The 27,521-nt window shown below is 43.6% G+C and overlaps 1 long non-coding RNA gene and 1 pseudogene across 1 annotated transcript; both read left to right on the top strand.

The window, feature by feature from the left end:
- Positions 1 to 5,210: 5,210 nt before the first annotated feature.
- On the top strand, positions 5,211 to 7,290 carry LOC136541688 (uncharacterized). Its single transcript, XR_010780432.1, has 5 exons — positions 5,211 to 5,556; positions 5,655 to 5,716; positions 5,807 to 5,975; positions 6,220 to 6,292; positions 7,007 to 7,290. It is a non-coding gene; the product is annotated as an uncharacterized lncRNA (long non-coding RNA).
- Positions 7,291 to 8,258: 968 nt separating this feature from the next.
- Positions 8,259 to 26,007, top strand: LOC136541686 (cysteine-rich receptor-like protein kinase 10; annotated as a pseudogene).
- The last annotated feature ends 1,514 nt before the right edge of the window (positions 26,008 to 27,521 follow it).

Here is a 27,521-nt window from a genome sequence, read left to right as displayed (position 1 = left end):
TCGCGGGTTCGATCAGCACCGCACACTCAGGGACTGACTAGCTGCCAGGACGATCAGGCCCGGCCTGCCCTTGGACTCACATCTAGCTCCCCGCACATCCTTACTACCTCTAGTGTGCGCACTCGTACAAAACGAGTCCTGACCTGAGTTGAGCTACTTGGCTTCGTGGTTGGAACGAGTTATCTGGCCAGCTAAGTGAGAGGCTGTGTTCAAAATGATCGAGGACCAACAATGATACGGTCCTTAAGTTGCACAGACAGAATCACATGAGTCAACCTACAACATAGACTCCATCTGACCTCTAATTACATCATTATATGGTTCTTTTCTATGATAGTAAATATAACCAACCATGACCAGGTATCCACCTATAGCTCGTAGGTGACAGGAAATCACCTGACTTCTACCGAACTAAGCATGGCTAAGCATTTATTCGATCCTGGACCTACATAGGCTTTCAAGATATATTTCTAGACAAGGAGATCATATGCATTAAGTGTTTCCAATCAATTTCTACAACATAATGCATCAAACATAAAGAACTCAAGTTGGCATTTATAAAACATCGGAGACTTAGAATGCCCCGAGGCTTGCCTTTTAGATAGGCTAAGGGCTTATGGTCTAGGCACTCAGGAAGTTCTTCCTGGACCTATCCTTCACCTTCTGGAACCGCCTACTGCTGGGTCTCCTGCTGGTCCTCCTCTCCCATGGCCTCGAACTCTAGAAGTGTTATCCCCTCCGGCGATCCTATATGCATGAAGATATAGATAAATATAGAGAATGCACAAGGGATGACATGAATGATAGGGTGCAATGCATGCATATATATACTCATTCTTAGCAACAAGATGGCAAGGTGACGACAAGATTAATTTTATTTTACTGAGTAGGTGCATATCTCTTCTCTAGCAAAGGAAACATACACTCACAAAGTTCTAACAATCTAAGATAAAGTTGTTCATCATCAGTAAGAGGCCTAAAACCTACAGCTAACAACTTATCTTAATTAGCCTAGGCATCTAATCAACAAGCATCAAGTTCATACAAAGCAAACAAGTCCAGAAACTAGATGCAAGTGAATTATAGAGCAATAAATAGCTAACTGCATACAACCAATCAAAGTTGGGCACAACCAACTGCACCCACATGTTATATACATCCCAATATGTTGAAAAGTATAATGATTAAGCCCAAACCAACTAATTATATGCTTTTATTAATTTATTACATAAACAAGGTCAAAATTGGAACTGCTACTTTGATTGCTCAATAAATTCTGAAAAAAATACAGCAGCCTACACATACTCTCAAGGGACTACTGTTCAAATTTCAAGCCATTTAAATAAGTGTAGCAACCTCTATAAAAATGACAAGTGGCATAGGCTTATAACAACTTAAATAGGTTTAGCATAGTGAAAAGTATCAAGCAACAGATTTACTATTTTTTCCTACGGTCCTCATAACACAATAATGCTGTGAAAATTAATTCATGCTCATATGTTACATAAATCTACCACAATTAATTCCATAAGAAACTAGCATTTAATCAAGCTAAAACAAGAAGTCCTATTCCAAGCATGCTTACTGTAGGTTTAATATTTTTTTCTAGCTACAGCATGTCAAAACATGAAAAACAAAATTTGAATCACATTTTTAGCATCTCTCAGACTCAAGTTACGGATTTTTCAAGATTAATAAGGAATAAACAAGATAATTTAAACAAGGTACCAAACTGTAGCACATACCAAGTTTCTTATTTTTCATCAAGATGAAGTTAAAAAAATTTGGCTCACTCCATTTGGACACTCCTAGAATTAGTTATGAATTTTACAAGTTTGCATCAAAATCTAGAAAAACAATTAAAGAAAACATCAAAACCCTATTAACTGCTAAGCGCAGCCGGCGTACTACACCCAGAGGCGCTGATAACTGGGTCCCATGGTCAACTCGTCCCCACCTGTCACAGACACAGAGACAGAGGCAGCGTTTGACTAGCGAAAGATCGCCGACGGCGAGGTCTCTAGCGACACAGTCACCACCATTGTGCTCTCCACCTCCATGCGCATCTACTGGAGGGGTTGGTCGGCCAAGGGGTTGGCCAGAGCTTGCTCTACGGCGGCCATGGCGGATGGCGGAGCTGCACGGCGGCGCTCCGGCCATCTCCGGCCATGATAAACTCGAGCGAGCTCAGCAACGGCTTTAGGGTTACACAGTGAAGGTCTAGGGTTAGGAGAGGCTCTAAAAGGTAAGAAAATGCTTCTGCAACTCTTTATTTGAAGTTTAATTCGTTGGTTAGTGAGTAATTTGATTTTTGGTTTTCTCTCTCTTCCATGGAGCTTGAGCTAGTTATGAGTAAAATTGGACCCTAATTTTCACTATACTAAGGTAAATTAGGTAGGAAAGTAAGATTGCACCCTTTGTTAGTACATCTTTGTTGATTTTAGTGTAGTATTAGTGAAGTTTGGTGCATGTGTCATGAAACCCTATATCTAGATTTAGATTAGGATTTTGTTTTTTTTTCTTTTTCAATTTTTTCTTTATGTGACTAGGGTTTGCATGTAGGTGAATGTTTAAGATTTTAATTGTTGCTAATGTGTAAAATATCCTCTACCATGGCTATTAATTATCATTTAATATTTATTTTGATTCCTTTCTATAATATGTGTTTTTAATTAGTTATGGATAAATAGGCGATTAATTAATTATCCTCTACCATAAAATTGGAATGGAGTTTGCATGAAAGGTAGTGGATAAAATATTAAATGTTGCTAATTATTTTCTTTGAAATTGTTTATTTGAACCAATTAATTTATATTTTAAAATATTTATGCATTAATAGTCAATTAATTAACTATCCTCTACTACCATAGTGCGTGTCTCAGGTATATATAATTATTCTTGAGTAATATTCTTTCTTTGGTTGTTTTGTTTCTATAAGATGGACTACATGAACTCTTGGATGTATGGTTCGTTAAGACACGACGCTCTTTTCCGTGATAAGGTGGACAAATTCATCAAAGCCGCGGAGAAGCATGCAACGACGTTGAAAGAGAATAATGACACGATTATTTGTCCCTGCAAAGATTGCAAGAACCTTATTGCATTTCGAGATGTGAGTACCATCAAAGAACATCTGATTAGGAGATGATTTGTTTCGGACTACACAGTGTGGATTCATCATGGTGAAACAGTGGTTGTTGATGACAGCGACGATGATCTAGCTGATGAAGCTGAAACCCAAGCATACTTGTCCCGATTCATAGACGATCTTGAGCAACAAATAGATCGTGACTATGGCAATCAACTAGGTGGTGGCTTTGGCAATCAACAAGGTGGTGGCTTTGGCAATCAACAAGGTGGTGATGATACATGTCCTAGGTGTGGGGCTAGTCGGTACAAGAACAATGACCTTTAAAGTGGGGTGGAAGCCTCCACAGGAAAGAGGAAGAAGGGTGGGAAGAAGGTGGTGCAAGAATCTCAGCCCCCAGAGAAATCTCCATTAGGCAACAATGCAAATAAGAGAAGAATTTCTGCCTTGGTTATGTGGTACTTGCCAGTGACCGACCGCTTGAGGCGTATGTTCCTAAACCCTAAGAAAGCCGCACTAATGACATGGTAGGATGATGAGCGTAAGGTGGATGATGATACGTTCACACACCCGGCCGATTGTAGCAAGTGGCAAGCGTTCAATGCTAAGTACAAAGCAGAATTCAGTGATGACCCACGGAATATACGGTTCGGCTTAAGCACCGATGGAATGAATCCCAAGGTGGATGATGATACTTTGGTATTCATTACTTTTTCAGTTGAAATGATTTGGGGTCCAAATTATGGTTTCAACTTGTCTTTTTTCAAATTTCAAAATTTGAAATATTCAAATTTAGTCAAATGACAAGATAACCAAAATAAAAGTTGTAGATCTTGATAAGTTGAACAACTTTTGTATTCATCACTTTTATATCTGAAATTATTTAGAGTTTAAAAATTTGGTTTGAACTTGTCAAATTTCAAATTTCAAATTTTAAAATGTGTAAAACATTGTCACATCTAAGTTTGATCAAACTTAAATGCTGAAGCATGATTTTAGAAATTTTTAGAAAAAAACCATCATATTTGGAGTTAGTATGAGGGAGAACAACTAGTTACAATATTTACCCACAGATTAAAAAGAGAAATCACACTGTTCTAGATGATCCTTACATGATCATAGTAAACAATATGATTTTGTTTTTTAATCTGTGGGTCAAATTTGTAACTAGTTTTTCTTCCTCATACTAACTCCAAATCTGATGATTTTTTCTTAAAATTTTCTAAAATCATTCTCTATCAATTTATTTTGTTGGTTTTGTCAATATATACATATGAAAAGTTTGAGCAATTTAAATTTTGAATTTTAAAAAAAATACAACTTCAGACAAGATTTTGGTACCCCAAATGATTTCAGCTGAAAAAGTGATAAATACCAAAGTTGAATAACTCATCAAGATCTACAACTTTTGTATTGGTCATTTCTTCATATGACAAAGTGGTAATAACATTGTTCACAAATGTGACACATTTCTCATAAGGTTTTATAAACTATGTGAGACATATGTAAGATTAGTGAACAATGTGTGCTAAGAATTTATTCAATGAAGAAATAACCAAAATAAAAGTTATAGATATTCATGAGTTGAGCAACTTTGGTATTCATCACTTTTTATGTTGAAATCAATTTGGGTCTCAAATTTTGGTTCGAACTTGTTTTTTTTCAAAATTTCAAATTTAAAAGGTTTAAATTTTGTCAAATGACAAGATTACTAAAATAAAAGTTGTAGATATTAATGAGTTGAACAACTTTGGTATTCATCACTTTTTATGTTTAAATCATTTTGGGTCTCAAATTTTGGTTCAAACTTGTCATTTTTTAAAATTTCAAATTTGAAAGGTTTAAATTTTGTCGAATGACAAGATGATCAAAATAAAAGTTGTAGATCTTCATGACCTCTACAACTTTGATGTTTATCAAATTTTCATTTGAGATCATATGGTGTCTCAAAAAAAAATTCCCTCACCCAAATCCCTATTTATCCACAGTTCTCTGCCCATGCCCGTCCGATCATGCTCCCCATGCGCTGGATGCCCGCCACGCTCCTGCACCCGCTGCGCCCCTCCTGCTTTCTCCGCTCGCCCTTATCCTCTGCCCACATCCACCGACACCCACCAAAAAAACAAAACAAAAAAAAACACAGCGGCAACTCCCCTTCCTCCATAGGCGGCGGCGGCCGCGAGGCGACGGCGCCTGCTGCGGCCGGCGCGCCGCCGGCCCCCTTCCCTCCGCCCCGCTCCCCGCGGCACGACGCGGCCCGGTCGGCGCAGGCCAGCGCGAGCAGCATGGAGCGGCTTCGGCCCCGTCGGCCGCACCCTGCACCAGCGACCCCGCCTGCGTCGCAAGCGGCACCCCGGCGGCACAGCCGAGGCGGCCCCGGCTGCCTCTTCCTCAGCGACCGGCCCAGCGTCGTCTCTTCCTCTCTGTCAGTGGCAGCGGCTCATCTCGGGCACCGGATCCCTAGGCAGGTGACTGCTTCCTTTTCCTCTTTCGTCCCGTGCCTCCTCCCCCGCATCCTCTCTCCCTCCGTTTCTCCCTTTGCGCAACTGATTGGGCGCCGTTGCAGTCTAAGCCGCCTCTCCTGTGTAGGAGCCGCCCATTCCACTGCCGGCTCTCGAGGACTGCTCTGTATGTCCCTCCCTCTCGCACCTTCAGGTTTCATCTTAATCTGACCATGTGCCTCATTTTTTAAGTAATTTCCCGGCTTCCTCTTCTCAGGTAAGATCGCATAGACATGCTAACTTCGGACAACCTCCATACTGCTATCTGATGCGCGTATTTATCATATGGATTTCATTCCTGCACAATATTTCTTACTGATTCAAGTGCTACGCCAATATGTAATTGATTCCTCATGAACTGTGATTCATTGCGATTTCTATAAGAGGTAACTCATACTTAGATCTCCGTACTTTTGCCGACCTATTGGTTCTTAGGTTCAGTTGTTTCATAAATTCTGCGTGCCATATTTGGGCTACCTACTATTTCTATTAGTTTCCGGCTGTTCTTCGGCCCCAGTTCGTTTGTACCTTGCTGTTTTGCTTTTGTTATAATTCAGTCAATTTTGATTACGCTGCTTGCTTTCTCACTTCACAGTTCATTTTTCTCATACATTCTATCTCTTGGTCCAGGGAAAGAGCAACTTTAGGTGCTACATGAAATTGACTCCTCATGAACTGTGATTCATTCCAATTTCTATAAGAGGTAACTCATATGCTCAGATCTTTGTATTTTTCCCAACCTATTGGTTCTTAGGTTCGATTGTTTTAGAAATTCTGCGTGCCATATTTGGGATACTTGCTATTTCTATTAGTTTCCGGTTGTTCTTTAGCCCCAGTTCGTCTGTACCTTCCTGTTTTATTTTTGTTATAAATTGGTGCTCTACGATGACATGCTTTAGGTCTCACCTTTTTCCAAGATGCCTCCAAAATTCATGTCTCTGTTTCTTAAAACACTTCTAATTTGGGTGTTATTTTCCTTCATTATCTCATGGTTCCATGTCAATTGTTTGGTAGAATTCAGATCCAATGGTGTTCTTATCCCACTGGAATATTTTGCCATTACCGTTTATTACTTCTGCTGAAAAGATGAGGTGGCAGAGGTTGATGCTTTACATAAAAAAATTTGGCCTCCATTTCCTACACTGCAGATGCCATTCTTACCCTGATGTTTAAACATGGAGTGCAGTGTTTCATCTCATAAAAAACATTTGCCTTCCTATCGCAATCAATGTAGTTCCGAACAAAACATTAAACTATCGACGGCAACTGTCAATAAACATTAAACTGTACAAAAACCTGAGCATCTTCTACTGGATTTATCTTATCTAGCCATGAATCATGACACTGCAAATGTGGTTCTTCAATTGGATTTTTTTTTTCGCTATAGTTTTGGACTCATGCTTCAGCTTATCAACAGGTCTATTCATCTGCATAGATGGCCTCAGGATGATAGCAAAATGAACGGCTTCTTTTATGGTGCTGTTGCAGACTCAGACTCCTCTTTATGCCAACACGGTACATCATTTCAGTTTGCGTTCGTGTGTGTCCTCAGATTTAGGCACTTATGTTTTCCTGTCTGTTACAAAATTTGTCATTTTAATTACCCAATGTTGTTCTTTGCGAGATCACATATTGGGATTCTATACATGCTACTCAAATTATGTTTAACACTCCTTCCTAATTTCTTTGCGATTCATTGCATTTGCCTGACCGCCATCCTCCCTAAATTTATGTACGATGTTTAGACTCATTTCACTTCAACATATACTGTCTATATATGTATATTTGTGGCGGTCAGATTCGAATTTGAATTATATATATATATATATATGGTCAGATTTGAATTTGAATTATTTTTTTTACTGGAAAATTCACTGTAGGGGCGGTTCTTGATTGAACCGCCCTTACAAATACACACAGCAGGGGCGGCTGGTGATACAGCCGCCCTTACAGAAGCCCACTACAGGGGCGGCTGATATTACCAGCCGCCCCTACAGATGGCACTATAGGGGCGGCTGAAAACACCAGCCGCCCCTACAGAGGGCACTATAGGGATAGTCAGGAAAGCGCCCCTACAAAGGCACCCTCTGTAGGAACACCCTGGGAAGGGCGGCTGGCGCAGCTGCCCCTACAGAGGCTCTAGAGCCGCCCCTACAGTGGAATTCTATAGTAGTGTCAGCTGCATGCACGTGAAATATGAAGCTGAGATGATTCCTCCCCTCTCTGGCAGATACCTACTGCTGAGGGTGTGCGGGCCTCTCACCTTCACTACTGGATTCAGGCGCTTTGCCGAGTGCTTGCGGCACTCGGCAAAGCCCTAAATACACTCGGCAAAGGCTTTACCGAGTGCCACACTCGGCAAAGAGCAGTCGGCAAAGAACCCATCGGCAAAGGTTTCTTTGCCAGGTGCCACATATCGGGCACTCGGTAAAGCCTTTGCCGAGTGTCACCTCAGCACTTGGAAAAAAAATCTGACGTTAACTCTGACGGCCTCTTTGCCGAGTGCCACCTCAGCGGCACTAGGCAAAGAATTTTTTTCCTTTTTTTTGAAAATTCTTTGCCGAGTGCCATACTCTTGCACTCGGCAAAGAAATTTTTTCTTTTAAAAAAAATCTTTGCCGTTGGGCCTCTGCTTCCCAGCTTTGCCGAGTGCCATGGTCACGGTACTCGGCAAAGCCCTCTTTGCCGAGTGTGGCACTCGGCAAAGAGGGGGAAATGCTATTTTTTTGTTTTTTGCTTTCCATCAGCACAAACAAAGAAATCACATATATATCAACACACAGCACAGGATATATCACATACACATCCATATTCCATCACATATACATCCATAACCCATCATATACACATCCACCATCCATAATACATCATATACAAATCTATTGTCCATAATCCAAATCTATTGTCCATAATCCATCACATACATTCGCATCATCCATGACAATATCCATCACAATATATATATGTCTCTAGTAGTAGTCCAATATAAGGCTAAGTCTAACACAAGTCCATACAATATAAAAAGAAACAAATAAACGGTACCTACTACCAGCCTCCCCACCCGGAGTGTGAACTGCCACCTTGAGGAGGGCCAGTTGTCCACCAGGCCTGTGGAGAAGGGCCACCTTGAGGAGTCCGGTTCGAACCCGCCGACTGTTGCTGCACAAAGGAGAAGCGAATTCATGAGTATCTACAGGAGGACCGCACAAGCTAAAGGAATAAACAACCATATATACTCACCGGAGTCCCTACAGGAGGAGGAGGAGCCACAACTGGAGCGAGCAACGACTGGGGCATGACCACACCTGGCAAGGCCTGAAGGCTCGCCATGAAGCTGAACATGTCCTATAGCCTCTGTGCCTTGGCTGCCCTCTGGGTTTGTATAGCCTCCATCTCCAGCTGATGGGCCTCCACCTAGGCCACCTGCTGGGCCTCCAACCTCCGCAAGTCGGCCTGCAACATTCCACCCATAATGTTTAAACAATGCAAAGGCAAGGTAGATGTGTAAAAGCAATGAACGACGAATAAAACAGTACTAACCTAGAGTTCTGCCATTTGCTGCTGTGAGCTCTGCTACCGAGAGCGTATGGGGAGGGAGGAGCTCGTGCTCCTTGCTCGAATCTCGGCGAGGTTAGGAACAGAGGCGGAGTCGACGGTGCTGTCCGCCATCCAGTACCGGCTGTACTGCTTCCCTCCTCCCATCCTCATCAGGAGGTCTATGTCCAGGGGTTGGGTGGCCAGATCGAAGTCCTCCCCATGGCGCTCACGGGCCGCCGAGGTGTACTCGCTAAGCTTGCTGTGGACGCTCGCATTGGTGTATGCCTCGGGCCCGTCCGTCGGGTTGTAGGTGACTTCCGGGGCCGTCGCCTTGCCCTTGTGTGCCAGGGCGTACGCCATGAACTCGTTGCATTCCTGGCCTTGGTGCGCCTGTGACTGCGAGGAAAACACAAAGATGATTACAAGTAATGAGAATTGAGTGTTAGAATAAATAAATAAAGATGAAAACACAAAAAATATTACCCATGTCTGGGCGTACGCGCTGAGGCTCCGGTTGCCTTGGTGGTGTGGCGCCCCACCCATCTGCAGACGGCAGTCCCGACGGATGTTGTGCTTCTCCGCCCACTCCTTCAAGAGCCACCTGTCCACAATGGCCTCCCAGGAGAGTCGGTGCCTGGCACACTAATCAGGACATTGCTGCATGCCATCAAGTTATTGATATGTCAGAAAATGAAATGAAGCCTACCTATTCTTCATGGAAGGAGTCAGTATTAATGTTTTGTACTTATTGAGAGGTACTGCTCCTTGGTGAGCGTCCTGGTCCTGGCATCGGCCTTCCTCACCACCTGACCAAGGACGTCGGCGCTATAGTTGATGATGCACTGGAGCCGCGTCTCGTGGTATAGGTCCAAGAGTCGGGACCTACAGACCTTGTCCTGCACTCACGCCGCTCGGTCCTCAAACCCTTCATTGCACCTGAAGAAGTCCTGCATAAAGACATCATGTATCATTTCATTATTTCAAGAACGACCAATGAATGCATAGTATTGACCAATTTAGTGCGATGAAGACTAACCTAGAACTTAGCCTTGATCCGCACCGCAATGGTTCTGAACTCGCTGTCCTCGGTGGCGTAGAAGTGGTCCCACGTCCAGGGCGGCGAAGTCACCAAGGCGTAGGTGACCATGCTAGGGTAGTGCTGCCGAATCAGAAGGCCTAGGGTGCCATTGATGTGCCGGCCCGTTCTGGACACAACTTCCCAGTTGCTGCAAGAGTCATTAAGAAGAATTGTTAGTCTCTAGTTTGATTTTCAACATGTCATATGAAATAGTAGTGAAATAATACTTACTTGTCGCCGCTGGGTCGAATCACCGGGCGTCGGTGAAGTGGGATTGGCCGTGCCGGGAGCTGCTAGGGCCCGCGCAAGTAGACTCCCAATGAGGTAGAGCTAGAGGTAGTGCAAGTGGAACCCCCTTCTGTCGCTATCGCCGCCTCCCCGTGGTCCAACGAGTCAGAGGAAGTGCCACCCCCTCCTATGTGCAGGCCCACCGCCTGGTCGTCCTGGTCCACCGACGGGGTGGTAGCCAGCTGCACCCTCGTCCTCAGACGGCTGCGGGGTTGGCCGCTCCTCGTCCTCGTCGGCGGCTCCGGCAAGGGGTCCTCCTCAGAGTGGGGTGGTGAGCGCTCCCTCATGTAGAGGGAGTTGACCCCCGACGGGCCTGCCTTCCGCCCGGCATTTTGTTGAGTGCCTGCAATTTCAAAGAGTAAACCAATTAACACAGTTAAATTACAAGTACTTATAAAGAGATGCAAAATGAACGAAATATAATTGCAATAATAATAATAATAATAATATAGTATTACATGAATTGGAAATATTCTTCACGATCGGCAGCGGCTGGATCATAGGTGTCGTCATCACTATCAATATTGTCGAGTAAATCGGGCTCATCTCCATCGTTGTCATCATTGTCATCGCCTAACTATAATTGCTCAAGCATTTGTAAGTCCTTAGCATTTTGCACCTCTTCTCCATCGTCCTCATCTCCATTGTCCTGATCAATGTCATTGTCTACTTCCATGCCCATCAGCGAAAACATGTCTATGTCAAACCTCCCTTCTAGCCCCTCTGGTTGATAGAACTCCCATGTGTTTGGGTCAAAGTTGTAATCCTCATCGTTTGAGATAGGCAGTTTACCGTGCGGCGATACCAACTGCACAAGGTACCAACCGATAAGATTGGCGTCTTTTTGGCACACCCATGGGAGATAATAAACTTGCGTGGCCTGTTGAGCCACAATATAGACATCCTCTCCTTGATAGACATAATCCTATCGAATTTTGACTTGTCCAATCTCAGGGGTTGTTCTCGTGACATTAGGATCGAACCAATGGCATTTGAATATGACTTGATTAGGAGCTTTGCGACACTCAAAATTGAGCTCGTATATTTCTTCTACTATGCCGTAGTAGTCGCGCTCATCGGTGCCGGGCGTATGAACTCCGGTATTCGTGGTTTTTCGATTGGGCCGACTCCGCTCGTAGTTTCTTGTGTGAAAGCGATAGCCATTCACATCATAAACGGTGAATGACTTGACCTTGTAGGTGAAGCCTTTGGTGAGCCCTTTCAACTCAGCATCCATTTTCGCATCCTTGAGGGCCTGCAAGGTGAGGCCGGATAGATCGTTACATTACTCGCTCATAGGAGCAAAGTGGGATGTCAAAGATTGAACGAGGTAAATTGGACGGTACCTTCGTATCGAACCAGGATATGAAATCGGACACACCATCTTTGAGAAGACTATCTTCTTCTTGAAGGGAAGGAGCCCTATTCCCTCTCCAGTATTTATTCAGAAATTCCCTAAAAACAAGAGATAAGGGGGTTCGATAGATGGAGGATAGTGACAAGGGCGTATGTAACAAGCTCATTGAGAACGTACTGCACATAAGGCTTCACTTCGTCAAGGTTCAACAACACATACATCATGATAGTGCGCCACTCATCATGCCGCAAGGTCATGGTGCCCGATGCGCTTGCCTCTCCGAGTTGCCCTTTGAAAAGGCTAAGGTTCGATGAACTCTTGTCCGTGTTGTAATGAGGGGGACGATTGTGCACGCTGGGAAGGCCATCCTTATAGTATGCTGTTGTGAAGTTTGACACCTCCAGAATGAATGCCTCTGCCATAGAAGCCTCAATTTTGGCTTTATTTCTACACTTTTTCCGAAGAATCTTTAGACATCTCTCAATTGTATAGCACCAACGGGCCTGCACGGCCCCCCCATTCATGCCTCTTATGGTAGGTGCAAAATCAGATGCTGCATCGCCAGGAAGAAGCCGGGTGGGAAGATCTTCTCCAACTTGCAGAGCAACACAGGTGCTACTTTCTCCAAGTCATCAATCACGTCCCAAGATAACTCCTTGGCACAAAGCTGGCAGAAGAAATAGCTCAACTCTGTCAGCACGCGCCACACATGCTCAGGGACGTATCCCCGGGTCATCACAGGAAGGAGCCGCTCAGTCCATATGTGGTAGTCATGACTCTTCATCCCTAAGACTCGCATAGTGGACAAGTTCACTCCCTTACTCAAATTCACCGCATGCCCATCAGGGAACATTAACATCTGAATCCACTGTAGTACATCCTTCCTTTGGTCCTTTTTCAAGACAAAATCGACCGGAGTCCTTCTCCATTTCTTGCCGGGCGCAGAAGGCTTCATCACTTGCTTTGGCCTATCGCACATCGTTGCCAGGTCCAGTCTAGCCTTAATGTTGCCCTTTGACTTATCAGGAATGTCCATGAGTGTTGCAAAAAGTGCCTCGGTGATATTCTTTTCTGTGTGCATTACATCAATGTTGTGTGGAAGAAGACGGTCATTGAAATAGGAGAGCCTAGTCAAGCCCGATTTATGAGTCCACTGGTGTTCCTCACCATATCCAATAAAACCACCTTTCTCTTTATCATCTTTGAGAGCCTCTATCGCAGCACGGACCTCGGCACCGGTCATCATCTGAGGTGCAGGGTCGGTGACTTGAACCCCTTTCCTGAAGTTCGTGATGTCTCGTCTGAATGGATGGTCAAGAGGGAGGAATTGACGATGTTGGTCAAACAAAGAAAACTTGCCACCCCTCTTCAGCCAAGTGAACCTACAGCTGTCTTGCATATTGGGCATGGGAACTTCCCATGAACACACCACGCGCAGAATATGCCATACGCTAGGAAGTCATGCAAGGAGCAGTGGTACCACACATGCATTGTGAAGTTCTTTGTAGCTCGGTCGTATGTCAGTACCCCTTTTCCCAAGCAAGGATCAATTCATCAATGAGAGGTGCCATGAACAAACCCATCTTGTTCCCCGGGTGTCCAGGAATTATCAGTGACAAGAATACGTTCTTGGGTTGAAACATGACGCCGGGGGGGAGATTGAGGGGGATCACAAACACGGGCCAACAAGTGTATGGGGCCGCCAGCAATCCATAGGGGTTGAACCCATCTGTTGCTAGCGCTACACGTACATTCCGAGCCTCCTCAGCTTTACCATGATGTATGCCATCGAAATGGGTCCATGCATCACCATTCGATGGGTGTACCATCTTGTCAGCATTGTATCTTTTGCCATGTTTGTGCCATGTCATCTGTTTCGCAGACTCCTCTATCATGTACAGCCGTTGGATCCTCGGTATGACAAGAAGGTACCATAGGACCTTCGCGGGGATACCAAGCTGTTCCTTCTTGCCATCACTAGTGTCGACCTCTAGATACCTAGAGGATTTGCACTTTGGACAGTGCGTTGCTTTCTCGTGATCTTTCCTAAATAGGACACAACCATTCGGACAAGCATGGATGTGCTCATACGGCATCTTAAGGGCACGAAGAAGTTTCTGTGACTCGTACAAGTTCTTCAGCAGAATGTGACCCTTCGAAAGCAGGGATCCAACAACTGCCAACATACCATCGAAGTTGTCTCGACTCATGCTACACTGTGACTTGAACGCCATTAGGCGTCCAATGGCATCTAGTTACGAAACCATTGTCTTTTCGTGAAGGGGCTTCTGTGCCGAAGACAGCATATCGTAGTACGCCTTTGCGGATTCCTCTAGCTCGTCCTCTAATCCTTCACCGAACCATGCCTCCTGAAAGTCATCCATCCAGTCTGCTACCCCGGCATCTCCATCAAAAGCCTCGAGGCGTGGTCTCACCACCTCCTCTCTAATACGATTGGCTTCACCATGGTGGATCCAGCAGGTATAGTTTGGCGTGAATCCATACTTGCAAAGATCTTCCCCCACGTTCTTCCTATTCTTTCTTACACGGTTGTCACATTTGCTGCAGGGACACGGCATCCGACTTGACCCTCTAGCAGCCTCGCTAAATGAATGCTCCAAGAAAGCATTAGTCTTAGTCATCCATTCTGGGGTCATACTTGCGTGGCCCGTGTACATCCAATCACGATTCTCCATCCTCTGGCATATACATATGTAAGCGAGTAATATAACCAGCAATTGCATCTGCACGGCGTTCCTACCATCTAATAGGTGAGGATAAGTCCTAATCCCACCCGCGGATGCGTAGATGAGGTCAGTTTCAATGCTCCGCTCCTATCCGAGATAGAATTTCAGCAGCACCTCCCCGCTGTTCTCCCGATACATGTCCTGCAAGGGAGAGTGTGTATCTAGAGAACAACAGGAAGGTGATGCCAAAAGTTTATCTCGGACCGAAGCGAACCATGGAAACTAACCTCATCTACGCATCTGTGGGCTGTCCAAAATATGTGGACAATCCGAAAGAGATGGTCGCAGATATGCAAAGATCTGCATACCTCCGACCGTATCTCTTTCGAACGGGAGACGCCTAACTGGGCTACGTGACCATATAAAACATGCATGCAAAGGAGGAGGGGGTTATACCTAGGGTGGCGGTGGAGTCAGGCTAGCGGGGCAGTGGTGTGTCGGTGCAGTGGTGAGGCGATGCGGTGCAAGCAGACCAGCAGCGCCGATGAAGACGATCGGGGTCGCCGAGTCCCTCCCATGGGTCCTTCTCCTACATAAAAAGGCAGTAGGTTAGAATCCATTGAAAATTTCAGCAGCACCTCCCCTGCACGGGGAGGTTTCCAAAACCTGCAAGAAACGTAGGCGCGATGGCCAACAACCACATATATACCAAACATAGGCACGAAGGCCAACAAACATATATATACCAAGACGAGCCATGTACTTTAGTTCTCTTTCCATGCAGATGAAAGTATCGAAGTAGTACAACAAGTACTACTACCACTACAACTACTACTAACACTAACACTACTACTACTAACACTACTACTATCACTACTTACTACTAACAATACTACTAACACTACTAACTACTAACTACTACTACTTACTAACTACTACTAACACTACCAAGTACTACTACTAACTACTACAGGTGTAGGGAATACCTTCGCGACGAGAATGGCAACAACGAGGGTCGGTGACGACGGCGGGGACGACTGCAGCGGCGTGAGGGTCGACGGGCCTAGGCCGGCACCTTCCTTCTCCTTCTCCTCCTCTCTTCTCCCCTCCTCTCTTCTCCCTTGCCTCCTCTCTTCTGCAGTGGTGCGGTGGCCAGGGCGGGGAGGCGTGGTGGTCGGGGCGGAGGCCATGGGGGCCCACGCGAGGAGGCGCGGTGGCCAAGACGGGCGCCGCGGGGGCCCGTGTGGGGAGGCGCGGTGGCCGGGACGGGCGCTGCGGGGGCCCGCGCGGGGAGGCGCGGTGGCCGAGGCGGAGGCCACGGGGGCCCGCGCGGGGAGGCACGGTGGCCGGGGCAGGGAGGCGCAGTGGCCGGGACGGGCGCCGCAGTGCGGCGGCGGCGGCTGAGGGAGAGAGGTGAGAGGGAGAGAGAAATGAGAGAAAGAGAGAGCGCGCCGACCGGGCATGGGTGAAGGGAAAGGGCGGCTTTGCCGAGTGCCAGATCGGCGGCACTCGGCAAAGTCAATTTTCTTCGCCGAGTGTCGTGATCTGGCACTCGGCGAAGTTTAGAAAAAAATTCAGCAACTCTTTGCCGAGTGCCAGCTGGGCGGCACTCGGCAAAGTATTTTTTTTTTTGGTTTTTTGCCACCAATTTTTTTGAAGCTTTAGTACACTACCACAAACAACATGTTTAAATTTGGGACATTTTCATTGCCTTTTGGCATATTTCTATAGTTTATTTTGTTTTGTTGAATTTTTCCAGAAAATGTAAGTTAGAACTGCAGGTGCATCGAATAATGGATTACATTCGTTCAAAAAATGTTATCCTTGTTTCTTAGTGTAAATTTAGGCTAAATCCAGGAACTATCTCGAAATTTCGATCAACGTGCTCACGGGGCAACGCCACCAACTTGCGTGGGAGTGGTTTTTTAATTGTATAAAATGCGAACGAATTCCGAAAATCATGAAACTTGTTGAGTTGTCGCCGTATCGTATGCGTGGAAAAAATTTGAAAAAGTTTCGAGCATGTTGTCACGTACGATGCTCACAAACCAGGACATCTCCACATGTGTAGAAAAAATTTGAAAAAGTTTCAAGCACGTTGTCACATACAATGCTCACAAACGAGGACATCTCCACATGTGATCACATGTAGAGATGTCCTGGTTTGTGAGCATCGTACGTGACAACGTGCTCGAAACTTTTTCAATTTTTTTTCTACTGCATACGCATATGATATGGCGACAACTCGACAAGTTTCATGATTTGTGGAATTCGTTCGCATTTTATACAATTAAAAAACCACTCCCACACAAGTTGGCGGCGTTGCCCTGTGTGCACGTTGATCGAAATTTCGAGACAGTTTTTGGATTTAGCCTAAATTTACACTAAGAAACAAGGATAACATTTTTTAAACGAATATAATCCATTATTCGATGCACCTGCAGTTCAAACTTACATTTTCTGGAAAAATTCAACAAAACAAAATAAACTATAGAAATATGCCAAAAGGCAATGAAAATGTCCCAAATTTAAACATGTTTCAAAAAAATTGGTGGCAAAAAACCAAAAAAAATTATTTTGCCGAATGCCAAGTTTTGGCACTCGGCAAAATAAATTCTTTGCCGAGTGCCAAACGGGGGGCACTCGGCAAAGAGGACGCCGCTGGATGCCGTTAAGCCCCTACCAATCTTTGCCGAGTGTCTGCCTTTGCCGAGTGTCATATTTTGCCGAGTGCGGCGCTCGACAAAGCAGGTTTTTGTCGAGTGCCCGAAATTTGGCACTCGGCAAAAAATTTTGCACTCGGCAAATCACGTGTTTCCCGTAGTGCTTGCGGTTGCTCTACCGGTTGCTTAGGCGGATGCTTGGCCGCCGTTGTTGTTGTCCTCTCCGGCGGATGCTTTGCTGCCGTTGTCACTGGTTCTTTGACCTCTCTAGGTGGATGTTTTGTCACCGTGGCTTGGACCGCTCCGTAGGTAGCTTTTGTGTTGATGTATCTTCTTGCAGGTTATGGCTAGTAGGGTTTTGGGGTCGTGGGTTCTTCCTCTTCGCTGCTCTTCCTCTCTTTTTATGTATCTAGTAATCTCTGGATTACCTAGGTTGTAACTTGTTAAAATCTGCTTCCTCCGAATGAAAAACGTGTCACGAGGACACGATGGAGAAAAGTATGAAGCTGAGACGAATGCGTTCAGCAGCTTCGGCCACAGCACGAGTGCCCGCGGAGCCCTGGCCTGGTGGAAACGAAGCCTCCCCGCGTTCCTACCGAGCCTGGCCGGGGGGCTCCTTTTGCATCTAGCGGGACAGGCCCAAAGCCAAGACCAGGACACCAAACAACCGAAATCTGCATGAGGGCATGCATGGCTGCTGGCATGCGGCGTACCAAACACGCCCATAACGTACATGACGGGCTGCCTTGATGTCAAGTCATTACTTTGCTTTGCCCACCCAAGGGCACACATGCATGTTTCTCTCAAAACATTATTACGAACCATGAGGATACAGTTAAACATTACGAACCATGATGAGTATATAAAAGGCGCAAGTATTATAGAATAGAACACAAGTGTGCTGCATCGATCGACAGCTAGCTTCTCTCTTTGGCTCAACCACACTCAAGTACTAGTACAATATATACTATGAGCCTTTGGGCATGGCGATGGCGCCTCGGCCTCCTCCTCTCCTGCTTGCTGCCCCTGCCACCGTTGGCTAATGGTGACAGCACCTACGCCACCGTCTGCGGCAAAACCGGCAAGTACAAGATCAACAGCACCTACCAAGACAACGTCCAGGACGTTACGAACTACCTCGTCAACTATCCTACCTTCACTGCCGGCACTGGCTTTGCGAGTACGAGCTCCGGCGCCGCCCCCGACGTGGTGTACGGCCTCGGCCTTTGCCGTGGGGACACCCCGGACAACGTCACCTGCTACGAGTGCCTCTCCACGGCTTCCGAGATGGCGCCGCTGCTCTGCCCGCGCGACAAAGACGCGACCTTGTTCTATGACGGCTGCATCATGCGCTTCTCTAACCAGGACTTCCTGGGAACCATGGACAACGAGCCCGTGGTCGTGCTCAACGAAACGATGACGAAGCCGGCCGCGCTGGCCAGCAGCTTCGATGCCCTGGTGGGCCGCCTCATGAACAAGACGGCGGAGCATGCGGCGGCGAGCAGCATCCCCACCAAGAAGATGGCCACCGGTGAGGCCGTGTTTGACACTGACGCGGGGGACGATCAGCCGACAAAGGTGTACAGCTTGGTGCAGTGCACGCCCGACCTGACTCCAGCGGGGTGCAGTCGGTGCCTCGAGCATGTCCTGGGCATCTTGGCACTCAGGAGGCCTGGCTCTCTGGGAGAGAGGGTGGCAGGGGTGAGGTGCAACCTCCGGTTCCAGGTGTACCCGTTCTATATTGGCGAGGCCATGGTAGTCTTGGAGGGTTCGGGTTCGGCGGCACCATCACCTGCGCCGATGTCGTCAAGTCCGCTGCTGCCTCCCAGTCCCAGGCCGGTGACGCCGGCGGCAAGTCCTCCGAACAATAATAAGAAAGGTACGTAGTGCAAGCAAAGCACTTGGTTTTCCCTTTTTTTCTCAATAGTATGTAGCCGTGGGATATACGTAGATTCGTGCGTTTTCTGTTCAGTTAGTTTATTTGGATTTATTATTCCCCTTTCAAATCCCTCCCAACTGTTTCCTCCCCAAATCATCTCCATGGAAGCTGACCATTCGAGTCCTGAATTTGAAGGGGTGTATATGATTACATATGCTCCTAAGTTCAGTAAGAAAACACTCACGGGCTATTACTATTTTTTTCACGAACATGGCTTATTTCATTAAGGGGTCAAAAAAACGCTAAATCTATACGGCGCTCGGGTGAAATTTGGCCGCATGTCACTCGATCTCCCGTCTGATCTCGCTGTGAACGGAGGGGGATCATGCGGGTGCATGCGGTGCAGGTGAAAGGTGGCGGTGCGGGGTGCATGCGGTGCAGGTGCTGCCGCGCGCCTGCGACCATGCAGCTTTGCTTAATGACCATGACGCGCGATGGCGGTGCAGCTTTGCTTAATGACCTGAAGCCGTGGAGGGCAAGTGCATGCAGCTTTGCTGCAGGTGCAGTGACTGCTTTGCTACAGCATGTATATTTAGGCCTCGTTTGGCAGGGCTTCACTTCACTAGTGAAGCCATTTTTTTTTTTGGCTTCAGCTCCACGAACAGTTCCACCGGTGGAGCTGAAGCGGTTTTGATAAACCGTTTGGCAAAATGACTTCCCTGTGAGAGCATGTTTTTGGGGCCTGGAGGAGGAGCCGGGAGAAGCCACTTTTTTTTTTGGCTCCATCCCACCCCAAATCACTGTGAGAGCATGTTTTTAGGGGCTTCACAAGTGAAGCTATTTTACTTTACCCCGTTTGATAGAAAACAGCTCTAAACGGCTCCTGAAGCCGGTGGAGAAGCCCTGCCAAACGGGGCTTTATTGTTTCAGTAGGAGCAAATTACACCTCATTGTACTGTATTTTACTCTCTCTATTTAGGTGTAAATTCTACGCTCGATTGGTGTAAATTGATTATTCGTAAATAGGAATGTCAGAATTATTAGTAAACAGATCAGTTCATTTGGTTTGGTTAGTTTGCTCTTTTTTGTTAATATGTATTCTGCAATTTGTATTTATGTCTATTCTTTTTGAATTTCTTCCGATTTGCCTTCGATAGAACTGATCTGATAATTTTTTTATTTGCAATTTGTATATTTTTATATGATTTTCCTTTTGTTTTATTCTATTTGCCTTTCCATAAATGAATATGTTTATTTGTTTATTTTCTAGATCTGGATCTTGTGGTTTCTGTAAATCGGGTGATTCATGGCTTCAAATCACTCGATTGTGTCTGGTTGGCGAAATCGAGCGATTTTTACCCGTCTCACTCGGGTGTCAGGACGCTATAAATCACCTGAGTTTGTAAAAGGTTAGAAACCAAGCAAAGGAAAATAATAAAAATTACAAACCTTAGGCGTAAGGAAATTAGCGACGACTGAATATGCTTGAAGCCTGCCAGCAGATGTTTGGTACTTCTATTCTTGATATATCACTGTACTCCGTATCTTTTTTTTTTCAGGAACAAAAACTAAGATTTGGATAATTGCAGTGAGTGTGCCCCTCGTACTTCTATTCTTGTGTATCTTTTTTGCCTTCACGTGGACTCGCTCAAGACATTCAGACAAGGGTAAGGAGTTTCTTTTTCCCTTAGTTTGCTCGCTAATCTTGAGATATTTCTTTGACAGAAAACTGAATCAGATGTATCCTAACTATTCATGAAGTGACACTTTAATTAGTTCAATGGTTTCTTCTAAGTTCAAAGGGATTATATTATTGCACCCTCGCTTTTAAAAAGCCAGCAAAACAGAGTACATAGGGAAAAAAGAGAAGCCCATTATTGACCTTAAAATCATTCATATTTGATTATTGTTCTGATTTTAACGGTGGTTTTGCTGACATGGAGCAGCGGGCGGGGCACTCCACCATGGTTGGTGAACCGTCCGTAGCGCTCGTACCTGAGGAACCAGGCTAGGAACGGCAAGCCAGGACCCGCTTTCACAGAGGTGGGCCCAGCCAGCATGCGCCTAGAACCATGCCCACGCTGACGTGTAGGGGTTAGAATCGGCCCCGATGGCCGATGGGGAGTAGCGGCCAACATCATCAGGTCGCTGCCACTACCATTGTCGCTAGTCGTGCCATCGTTCTAGACAACGGCCATGTGTTTTGAGTGGCGCTAGCTTCTCGCGCATGGAGACAGCGTGGTGGTGTCTAAGGATGAGCATTCAGCTCACCCAAAAATTTTGGGTTAGGTAATTCAAGTATTAAATATTGCTATCCGATGTTGTCGTGAAATTTGGGATACCCGATAATTCAGATTCGGGTTAAGGGTTTATCTGATATTACCCGAAAATTGACAAAAACAACAATTTTGATGGAATTCCATTATCATTTTAAAACAATAAACAACGGTCTTTCAAATCACTATCAATTAACAACAAATCAATTATCAAGCTAACATAGATCTACAATGAGCCATATCAAACAATACATTTACACTGCACCAAATCACTTCGTGTCTTCATATTAGAAATAGAAGGACAAAGATTTGAGATATTTTGGGTACCGAGAAACGTTACCCGAACTAAATTCGTGTTTTTATAGTTACTATCTGAAACTATGATCCGGTATTTTGGGTTTGGTACTTCGAGTCCGGGTTTGAATAGTTTAGGTTTAGGAATTGAGTATCGGGTGTTTGTCGGCCCCTAGTGGTGTCTACTGTTGATGAGAGGTGGGCAAGAAGTGACAGTATTGTAGCTCCATTCAGCACCAAGGATGCCTCCTTGTGCTCATGAGAAGCCATTGAGCAGCTCACCATGGATAGAGACAACGTGATTGGTGAAATCGAGAGCAGCGGCAATGATCTCTACCATGGGCTCTCGTGGTGACTGAGAGCTAAGGGGAGTGAGAGGTATGGGCGCCAGGTGGAAAAGGGTGAATATGGTAGAAACCCTAAAAATCTGTTGTTGATTATTAAAAAAAATATGTTTGTTGATATATATTAATTGCCCCTTATGTTTTATTTATAGGTATGTATGGCAGAGAATACAAGTTAAGTTGTACTAAGCCCAATCCTATTCCATCTCTACGATTCTATCTTTATCTCTAGAGTTTATTTTCATCTCTATATATCTCTAAACATATATATCTTTTTACTTCGAATACGCCACCTAGGATGGAGAGGTCCACGCCCACGACAAAGGTGGCTCTCCACGGTTAAAGAGAGAAGGGGAATAGAGAGAGTTTAAGAGAGAGAGGGGGTGATACAGACGTCATGGAGAGGGGAAGAGAGAGGGTCTAATGAGTGGGCCCACTACCTACTTGACATCCACATTAGCAAAACCACTATATTGAAACCAACATAGAGGGTGTTCGGCTGGCTGGCTGGCCAGCCCACTCACAAAAGCACTGTTTTCAGACAGAACAGTATTTTTCTCTCACAACAATCAGCCGGAACAGTATTTTTCTCTCACAACAATCAGCCGGAACAGTATTTTGGCTTATTTTTCAGTCCTGCCGAACAGACTCATAATAGCCAAATATGAACACTTTTGATAGTTTATTAATGGCCAAAGATTTCTATTTTAGACATAAATAGCCAAAATCAAACTCCAACTATAGCTGAGTGTCTAAAAATGGACTTCTCCTATATAAAAATAGTCTGAATTTAGAGAGTGTCCGGTACACGTATTGGTCACTGCAAATTTGGGTCACTTGGGCTATTTCCATTGGATGTACAAGCTTATATCATGATGTGGTTCCATAAGCTCCATCAATAAGATTTTCATATGTGCTTCACTTTTTAAAAAAACTTATAGATACAATAAATAATGTAAGGTCAAATATAGGAAAGAAAGCGAACTTTTAACACACTATACCACAAATTTTCTCAAGTTTTTGCATTCGGACACGTTCCAAAACATGTTACATCTAAGAACTTTTTGAGAACTCACACAGTTTCAATTCCAAGTGGTATGGTGAGAATCTACCATGCTGAGAATGAAATTTCTCATAATTTGCATGTTCATAGACTTATGGTTGCAGTTCATTGCAATCTTAAGAACCAATATTAAGTTCATTAGGTTGGAGTTCAATGTGGACTGCTGTACAAATTAAGGATCTCCAAGATTTTTTTGTTTCTCAATCGCAATGTTTCTGAAATGTCATCATGCGTATGTTAGGAAACAAGAATTCACAATTGCAAGAAGATGCACCGCGTGACACATAGGGACCAGTCAGCATATGGAGGATGGAAGAGAGTTGCACTGAATTCTCAATGTTTGATTTCTCTCATATAGCAGATGCTACGAACAAGTTTTCAGATGGAAATAAACTCGGAGAGGGTGGTTTTGGTCGAGTCTACAAGGTAAAATACTTAACATATATGTCTTATATATTACTAAAAGAGCTCAAATATCTAGTAAAAATATGAAATCCATTAGATACACATTTAAAAGTATTTCACAGATCTAGTGTGATGTTCCCAATCACCATGTTATAGGGCATTGTCTTGTTTTTGCAATCTGTTTCTAGAACATAAACAAAACACATTTAGTTGGAGTCAAGACTACATAGTACAAAATGATGTGTATTTTGCGATGGACGTACATTGACTCTATGGTCTTTTTCTTTCTTTTAGGAAAGTTAGTTTGTCATTCTTGTGGACACAAAATGTACCTTAAACAACAAAAGTATGCACTAACTTACAACATCATAAATATTCACAGTTAGTTCCAGTATAAAGTTTCTTTACTCTTGACTTTTTTTAGATAATGAAAAGAAATATCTGGCTTCATCCTCCAACAAGAGGAATCAAACAACCTTATTACACCTCAAAATCACAAAGAATTCAAAAGGAGAGTTTACAACAAGTATAACTCAAAACCCAATTGTGGAAATAAAAGGCCTTCCAAAAGACACAAAGAGTCTCATTGCTAAATGATTATCTTCTGAAATAGTTAGTTATTACTGATGATGAAAAAAATACTTGGTTCCTTCTAGTTATTAAATATTAAAATCAATAAGAATTTTGAATTGTTTAGGGACAACTACCAAACGGACTCGAGATAGCAGTGAAAAGACTAAACCCACATTCAGGACAAGGTTTAACTGAGTTCAAGACTGAGATTCAGCTTATTGCGAAGCTTCAACACATGAATTTAGTGAGACTCTTGGGATGCTGCATTCAAGGAGAAGAGAAGATATTGATATATGAATACATGTCAAATAGAAGTTTGGACTTCTTTATCTTTGGTACGTTATACAAAGTTCTCTTATATACAATATAATAACTCATGTTCACCATGCTTTGCAGTTTGCTGCACCTCTATTGTATTTATATGCCATTTGCCATGTATACACAGATACAACAAGAAGATCATTATTAAACTGGAACAAGAGGCGTCATATAATTGAAGGGATAGCTCAAGGACTGTTGTACCTCCACAAGCACTCACGCCTTCGGGTCATACACAGAGACCTAAAAGCGAGCAATATTCTCTTAGACGATAATATGAGCCCTAAGATTTCTGATTTTGGCCTTGCTCGAATATTTGGATCAAATGAAACTCATGCAAATACAAGTAGAGTTGTGGGGACCTAGTAAGATCATAGCCTAGCTATAGTACTAATCATAACATCTAAATGAACAATTGTTTTGTCAATTAGAAATTTGATTTAGTTTATTTGTTCTGTGTAGTGGTTATATGGCTCCTGAGTATGCATCGGAGGGCCTATTCTCAGTCAAATCTGACGTCTTCAGTTTTGGAGTGCTGCTCTTGGAAATAATTAATGGTAAACGAAACATTGGGTTTCATGAAACAGGAAATTTTTCAAATCTTCTTGGATATGTGAGTAACACTGACCTTTCCTTTTCAAGGACATGTGAGTAAAATTTACCGAAAGGAAAAGTACTACAATAGTTGTGTAACTTATCCTCTAATAATACTTTGTTTTGTTTCATGACTAATTACTTCAATTTACTAATCTTATTTTAGACATAAATTTCACTACATTGAGGTTACCGGTATTTGAACCTGCTGCTAATTCTCTATAACTAGTAATGTTATTTGTAAGGATATTATATTTACTTCACTTAACAAATACTCCTTCCAGTTCCATAGTTCTAATCATTTTGGACAAGATTGCGATCAAACCTTTTAAACTTTAACTATAAATTATTTTTGAAGTACTTAGTTTGAAGAGACTAAGACAGTATGTATATATTAGTCTTAAAAAGTACTTCATTAAAATTTTATATTTGCTATTTTTTTATGTGTGTATAATAAACAAAGTTATATTCCCTCTCAAAAGAAACAAAGTTATATTTTAGAGACCGCAACGCTGTCCAAAACGACAAGAATCATGGAACACAAGGGATTTCTGTAGCACTAATTCATTTTGAGTATGTTTTCCACTGCATTAGTTCATTATCACTTATGACTACCACATTTTCAGGCATGGATTCTATGGAAAGAGGAAAAGTGGAATGAAGTTATTGACCCGTGTCTAGATACTAGTCATCAAAACATGGAGGTAAGGAGATTAATCAACATCGCACTGATGTGCGTGCAAGACAACGCTGTAGATCGACCAAACATGACAGATATTATCTCTCTTCTTATGAACGAGAGCACAAGCTTGCCCGATCCAAAACAGCCAGCTTACTTCAATATAAGGACAGTGAACAAAGAAGAATGTGTGATTGATTTAGAGAAATTAAACAGCATAAATGATGTTACCAGCTCACCCCCAAATGGTAGATAGATGGACCGTATGCTTGACTGTACTCTATTTTGTAAGGCTACGTTTTAAACTTGATTCCTGATGGTAACAAATTGTTTTGTGATGGTGGGTTGGATTCCTTTTGATTTCAAGCTGTTTGATATTTATCTTACTAACTCCATGCTATTTTTCAATAAGTAGAGTGGTTATACAAAATGATCCACACCATGTTGTGATTAAGCCATCAACAAAGTGTCCACCTAGTTAGGCCTCTAGATATTCTGAAAAGCGCTTATAAAACTTGGATTTTGGTGTAGGTTTGATTATTGCTAGTTCTGGATATTAAGAGTTTGTAATACTCTTCAAGAACATAAAGTCAGTAATGCCCTCAACTATTTTGGGTGCCGTGTGTTACCATTTGGTGCTAAAACAGAAAATGCATAACTATTATTTTTAATTATTTTTAAGTAAAAAATACATCATTCATACAAACTTGAATTTGTGTCCATACAAGCATCAATTAATAAATTTATATAAAGATACATCTCATATAAACTTGATGGTCACCGCCACCAATAATAAGCTATATATAGTAGTGCAATGTGATGCAAGCTTACAATTTGTTCATATAAGCTAGATAAGCTCATTGCACAATTCACCTAGACTATAAATCTGGGGAACCCTCTGGATCCTGGTCCATCAAGTGCATAGTTGTTTTAATTAGGATTAGAGTAATTAGACAGATTAGAGACATAAATCTATAATTTTGTATAGTTTGGGATCTAAACGAGAATCATGTAATAGTTTATGAATCACATATGTAATTTTCTTATATTTTTGCAAGAATCATTCAGTCAATTCTTTCAGAAAGAAACAATTAGTCTAAGGGGTTGCTTGGCAAAGCTCTACCAGCTCTAGATTCACGAAAAACAGATCTTGATTCACTTTTTTTAGTCAAACGCTCTAGGATCCAACAGCTCCACGGTGGATCTGATCTACAAACATGGTGGATCTGCCCTAGATTCACCAAATTGGTGGACCACCTCTAAGGGGTGCTCCAGAAAATCCAAATTTGGTAGAGTTGGAGAAAATTAACCACCGCTATCACTAGTTACAAAAAAATAACGATTCATTTTGTTCAATTTTGCGTCTTCCTCACCATCGCGAGCATATGCGCCCCCCTCTCGCATCCTCGCGCCCCGCCGTCGCAAGGGCCAGCGTAGTCATGAGCGCCACCTCGGCCCGGCTGTCTGAAAGGTCTTAAATGGCTAGAGGGAGGTGAATAGCCTAATAAAATTTTTACAAATCACTAGAATAAATGGTTAGATGACAATAAGGCTATAATTGCAAACTTGCACTAGCTCTAGTGATTGTGTTGCAAGCCACCTACCCAATGTTATTGATTATGATCTCTAAGTGTCAAACAATGGCTAGGTCACTACTTTACACCTAGTGAGAAAGCTAGCAAGATAATTACAACTAATTATGCTACACTACTCAACTAACTACAACTAGCTCTACACAAGAGTATGTGAAAGTAAATACAAGAGCTAGGGATAAGTAGGCAAGAGATCAATCAATGAAAACCAATGAAATCCATGGAGACAAGATGCCACAAAGATTTTTCTCCGAGGTTCACTTGCTTGCTAGCAAGCTAGTCCCCATTGTAGTGATTCACCCACT

The sequence above is a fragment of the Miscanthus floridulus genome, chromosome 3 (assembly GCF_019320115.1).
Source record: "Miscanthus floridulus cultivar M001 chromosome 3, ASM1932011v1, whole genome shotgun sequence".
In the NCBI taxonomy this organism is placed as follows: Eukaryota; Viridiplantae; Streptophyta; class Magnoliopsida; order Poales; family Poaceae; genus Miscanthus; species Miscanthus floridulus.
This window is presented reverse-complemented; position numbering and strand designations above follow the sequence as displayed.